Source organism: Carex rostrata, chromosome 12 (assembly GCF_964058835.1).
Source record: "Carex rostrata chromosome 12, lpCarRost1.2, whole genome shotgun sequence".
Classification (NCBI taxonomy): domain Eukaryota; kingdom Viridiplantae; phylum Streptophyta; class Magnoliopsida; order Poales; family Cyperaceae; genus Carex; species Carex rostrata.
In genome coordinates, this window is record NC_135929.1 from 7,239,030 (window position 1) to 7,245,250 (window position 6,221).

At 36.1% G+C, this 6,221-nt stretch overlaps 1 non-coding gene across 1 annotated transcript; it reads right to left on the minus strand.

The window, feature by feature from the left end:
* Window positions 1-5,880: 5,880 nt before the first annotated feature.
* On the minus strand, window positions 5,881-5,987 carry LOC144563737 (small nucleolar RNA R71). The gene has a single exon (XR_013514406.1). It is a non-coding gene; the product is annotated as a small nucleolar RNA R71 (small nucleolar RNA).
* Window positions 5,988-6,221: the final 234 nt, after the last annotated feature.

Consider the following 6,221-nt stretch of genomic DNA (forward strand, 5'->3'; position numbering starts at 1 on the left):
GTTTTCTGGTAAGTGATTTTCTGAGCTACTGAACTTTGAAGCCAATTGGCTACATTAAATTCTGTGTTCTTTATTTAGAAATGTTCATTAAGTTTTTATCTATATGTCTGTGTAACAGTTTTGTCAAACTCAATTGATAGCTATGTCAAATGTATGTTTTGGTGCAGAAATATTTGCTGATAACTTGCAGTTTTTCTTTTCCAGCATGTTGTTTTGTTATTTTCATTTCTTTCAAGGGGAAATTAGTTATTTGCCACTCCAAAACTTTCAAATTATAAAAATGCCACTCTAAAATTAGAATTCATCAAAATGTCACTCCAAACTTAGAAAATTCAGAATTTTGTCGCTCTAAATTATTAATGACCAAATTACCCTCCCCATCTCTTCTTCTCCGTTTTCTTCATCTCCTCCGCCTCCCTGGTGGTTCTGTCCCGACAAATCATCTTTTACTCTTTCAAAGCAATCCGTTAAAAATTAAATCTCTTCCAATTCAAGCATTCTTTCGCCATAATTGATAGATAGGTAGAAACAAGGAACAATTGCTGCTTGATATGGTTAGTACTTCTCAAACAATAGAATCGGGTGAGCCCACTGGTAAAGGTATGGCGGAGGTTGACAACATAGACACGTGTAAAGATGGCGAAGCATTTGTGGAGGTTGATCCCACTAGTCGGTATGGACAGCACAAAGAGCTTCTAGGTGCTGGTGCCATGAAGGTGTACCGAGCATTTAACTATGAAGAAGGCATTGAAGTCGCCTGGAACAAGGTACAAAAATCTTAGGTTTTCTTTATTTTTGTATTTCATTGTTTTTGCCTGTGATAATTTTTTGCAATTGATTATAGTTTGAAATCAGGAGATAAGCATAGCGTCCTGGAGTCCTGGCACCTTTTGTTCCATAGTTGAAATTATCAATTATTGTTAGGGTTTTACTTATGCTAGGAAAGCTTGGTATGCTTTTAAATAATTAAACTTTTTTCTTGAATGTGTTTTATCTTCAAAACTTTTTGAATGAGCAAAAATTCTCAGTACAGTCAGGGTCAATATAGTAGTTAAACATAACAACTGTATTTGCAATATAAAAAAAATTACAGGGTAATTAGTGAAACATTACTAATTTTAATTTCAGTTCTTTCTTTTTTCTATCTAAATCAGGTGAAGCTAAGATCCTTTGCTAGTATGCTTTCAAAATTAAACTCTAGGGTCGGCCTCCTTAAATCGCTGCACCACCCAAATATCCTCTCTACATGGGCACTGGTAGAGCTCTGACGGGGCAGTGTTCAATTTCATTACAGAGAACACGGGACAGAACCACCAGGGAGGCAGAGGAGAAGAAGAGATGGGAGGGTAATTTGGTCATTAATAATTTAGAGTGGCAAAATTCTGAATTTTCTAAGTTTAGAGTGGCATTTTGATGAATTCTAATTTTGGAGTGGCATTTTTCTAATTTGAAGGTTTTGGAGTGGCAAATAACCAATTTCCCCTTCTTTTAATTGACGGCATGGAATTTAGTGTTTTTTATATGGAAATTCTCAGGACATGATGATTTATAAGCTGGTAAAATATTTGCATAACCATTAAACATATGTTTTTAATTCTCCTTGTCATGCGAATGTTAATTGGCTTATTAACATTTATTTTGCAATTACAATGAGGTAAATTGTCATATATAAAATTTATATTAAAAATTCAACTAAATTCTAAGTCATAGTCAAGCACATTATATTCACGAGCTTTCTCATATGGATGGTTTTCATATGTAGGGTCTTGAAGCTAGTGGCGTAACCAAAAATGATTGATCGGGGGGGGGGGGCAAGAACAGCAAGGACCAGGGGTGGAAGCTGCGGAACCAAGGTTTCGCCAGTTTACCTTTCGCATGAAGAGAAGTCCGCGTGAAGAGAAGGGTGCCAGGCCAAGGCCCAGGCTGGCCCAGGCCTCTGCTTGAAGCACTGAATAAGCACCTCAAATATAAAAAGTTTGTATGTGACAACCACGAGTACATGCCGGTAATGTTTTCGCCTCCCCGTGACCGAAAGCAGAGCCTTACTGAGCCTGTGGCGATCGAAGTAAGCGAATTGCCCTTGGCTTGCCAGCCATTAGAGCAGCTGGTTGATTCTCAGGTTGGTGATGCTTCCTCCACCTCCACTTTGAACCATGCACTATCAGTTGCAGAGATGCATGAACCAGGAAGCAGCGAAGCTCCAGCGAGGCACCTAGGTTTGCTTAGTCTACATGAAGATTACAGTGACTAGACCAGTACTCGATAAGAATAGCTAGACCTAGTTCATATTATCTATATTAATTAATCTGGGAAAGCCAAGTTTTTGTATAGCCTGAAATGCCCTAACCTTATTAGATATAGCCTCAGCCCTTGTTTTGTTTATGTGGCTTAGAATTATTGGAACTTTTTGTGGATATATACTAACTTGATTAGTAAACAGGCCCCATTGTTAGCCTGGAGCCCTTGATGTTTTGCTTTTGGTCATGTTAGGGTTATATTTTGTCTTGTGCTATGTATGAGCACTAGTGTTGGGATATATATTTGAAAGTAGTACTGGTTAATAGTCGTCCTTGGTAAGGTCATGGTTGTAAATTAACAATAGTTTCTTTAATGAAATGGACAATAGTTTTTTTTATATAAAATAAAGGGTAAATTTCGTTCGAGGTCACTAAACTTTACTCTTTTGTCATGAATTAATAACTCAATTTTAATTTGTCATCAGCGATCAATGAAGTTTTTATTTATTCTAATTAAGTCACGTAATTAATATTTTCATCCAAAATACTAGTGGAATGCCATGTGACGTCCAACTCATTATTTTTTAAAATTAAAAATTCCTAGGATAATTTTGTACTTATAGCAACATAATAAAATACATACAATATTTATTCAGTTTTGCAGATGCATTAAAAATAACTTTCAGAAAATATAAGATTTATGAAGCATCTAATTGTTCACAACTAGTTGTCCATGTTTTGTCCACCAAAAAACTATCATTTGACTTGCGCGAATCCTGTAAAATATCATATTCAATACTGTAAACTTATGTAACTAATCTTATAGAAAATGCACTTTAAAATTCTAACATCCAGTGAGACCACTTTGTGTACTTGCAACTTGCACAACTTGCAAAACTAACTGTACTTGATGCAGGACTACTTGATGTATTTCTCTAACTTACAGTTAATGACAGTTTTAAAACCTTCTAGAATATTTTAAAATTGAACCACTTCTCAAACTTGTAGTTTTTTCAAAATAATCCTGAAAATTATACAAAATTAATTTTTTTGAATCAAATTTTCTTTTTCAAAATTAAAATTTAATTTATTTTTTTTGAAAAGAAATTCATAATTTTTTTCTTCAATTATTAATATTTATATATGCATTTATATTCTATAAATTAACACTACGCATACTGTAAAACATACAGATGCAAACTATAGAACTTCAATAATATAAAATTTTCAAATGTAAACTATAAAACTAACATATGCAAACTATAAATTTGAAACCTAAAACACTATAAAACTGGGATAAAGACACTACAAAATTCAATACTATAAATTTAAAAGATGTAAATAGTAAAACTAACAGATGCAAATTATAAATCATCAATTCATCAAATATTCACAACCACATTGTTAAACATTAGTAACTCTTCAAAAAATGAATACTGTAAAATTAACAGGGTGAATATTGTAAAATGACAATATCAATACTCCATATCGCCTCTCTATCATCTCTTTCCTCCAGATTTCCACAAGATGAATACTATAAAAATCACATAATGAATACTATAAAATTAACATGATGAATACTGTAAAATGACAAGATCAATACTCCATATTGCCTCTCTATCATCTTGATGTCTTGTAATTTGACATATTATTCTGACCAATTTTTGTACCAAAATATGTGTTTTAAACCACCAAATCGTGTCTATTACATTGAATATCTATCGAATGTGGTACTGTTGCGCTTTTATTCTCATTTTGCAAAAAACAAGCGAAATCAGGGAAGTTGTTGAATTTTGAAGCTCTACACGCGGGCCGCATCACATCCGAAGCGGGCCGCATCATACCCTGACGTGACCATAGATGCGATCACTCAACACTCACGTGAGAGACACAGACACGCAGTCCGCGTCACACCCGACGCGAGTCGCGTCAACCTTTTCCGGAAACAAAACAAAATAGGAAACAGAGGCTCAATGAAGGAAAGGTTGGCCAGAAAGGCTATAATACGAGATTTCTTGCTAGAGGGGGGTCATTCTGCATTTTCTGGAGCAAGAGAGCAATTACTAGGGTTTGGACTTGACGGCAAGCTAGGAGACGAAGTTGAGAAGTGAAAGACGCAAGTTCTTCACGGATCCTCTTTGTTTTTCGGGTTTTGTCATGGCTATTTCTTTTATCACTTGTTTTATTTGTTTTTTGATCATGCTGAGTAGTTTATTTAGTTTCTAGGGTTATGATCTAGTCGAATACTCTGTTTTATATGCAAGTTGTTTGAATTTGTGTTGAAATTTGTGTTTGCTTGCTTGTGTAGTATTTTAATTGCTTAGTTTGAATTGTTTGTTTCTGATTGGTTTACTCTTAGATGTTGGCCACATCTAGCTTGTATTAAGACCTTGCACATTCATTCAACCAGAACTAAGTATATGAAGTAGGTCTATGAATCGAGAGGTGAGATCAATTAGTAGCCAAAAGATGTACTTTCTATTAATCGAAAGATAGTAGATACCTAGGTAGTAAGACTAATAGATGAAAGGTGAGGTTTAGGAACATCAGGTACGGTCAATAGAACCCTACACAAAGGAACAACACAGAAATATGTAGCTGCTGTATCAACTCGGGGGCCACGCGAGCCGCGTACGAGAAATAAGAAACCCTGAAAATGCCTTTTTATTATTGATTTAAATCAAATTTTACTTTCTATCATTTTAATTATTGCTATTGAACTTAGAAAATTAAACAAATCAAATCAATCTTTTCCAATTTCTAGCACTTAATTAATTTAAGTAAAGTCCAGTTTAGATTTGAATCGGCCTTTGGATCGATACCTGATTTTACTATACGATAGGATTGTGCACTTGCAGTCTTAATCAGAAGTTATATCAAGGTTTAAAAGGTACAACTTGCTATACTAAAACTTTGTGATACACTTTTGTGCGAACAAGTTTTTGGTGTCATTGCCGAAGACAACATCATTTATTTTCTGGATTTTTGCTTACTTTATTTAATCTAGATTTTAACTTGTATATGTTCTTTTCTTTTTCTCTCTCTCAGGAAAGCTGGCATCCGTACCACCTCCCATAGGTGACTACTAACTGAGGAGCAAAGGACCACTTTCTATCACAGAAACTCCTTCAGACGCTACTGTTCCTGCACAACCACCTCTTGACGCGACCCGCATCACAATCGACACGCCCCATGTTGAAGAGACAAGATCTCAACACTTAGTACACTAGAGCCGAGTAAGGATGAACGACCTGGAAAGAGAAGCCAGGGAAAGAGACGAAAGAGATAGAGAAGCGAACCTGACTGACGAAGAGGACATGGCCGACTTCATACCAAGGACTCTTCGCGAGTTTAATGTGCCCCGAACTTCAATCCGGGAGTTGTCAACATTGTGCAACAGAACACCTTCTATAGCATGGATCATGAGGATCCACATGCCCATCTCTAAACCTTTCTCGAGTGCTGTACCACCATTAAGACCAATGGGGCAACAGCCGATTACACCAAACTTTCTTTGTTTCATATTACTCTTAGGGATAAGGCCAAAAAATGGTTAGGGTCACTACCAAAGGATTCTATTACAAACTGGAGGGAATTGTCCAAATTGTTTTTGACCAGATTTTTCCATCATAAAAGAACTACTAAGGTTAGGACCCAACTGACCAGTTTTAAACAAAGGTCTGATGAACCCCTAAATGAGGCTTGGGAAAGGTTTAGGGAATTGCAATACTCTTGTCCACACCATGGTATACCTGATTGGTTGCTTATTCAGACTTTTATGATGGTTTGACTGAGAGTACACGCACCTCTGTTGATGCTGTTGCAGGTGGAGCCTTAATGGAAAGAGAACCTCATGAAGCAATGAACCTAATCGATAGCATGGCTTAGAACCAACAGTGGTCCGGCCATGACAATTCTCGAGTTTGAGGAGGCAGCCGATTCGAGGTTGATCAGATCACAACAATATCTGCCAAGCTAGATGCC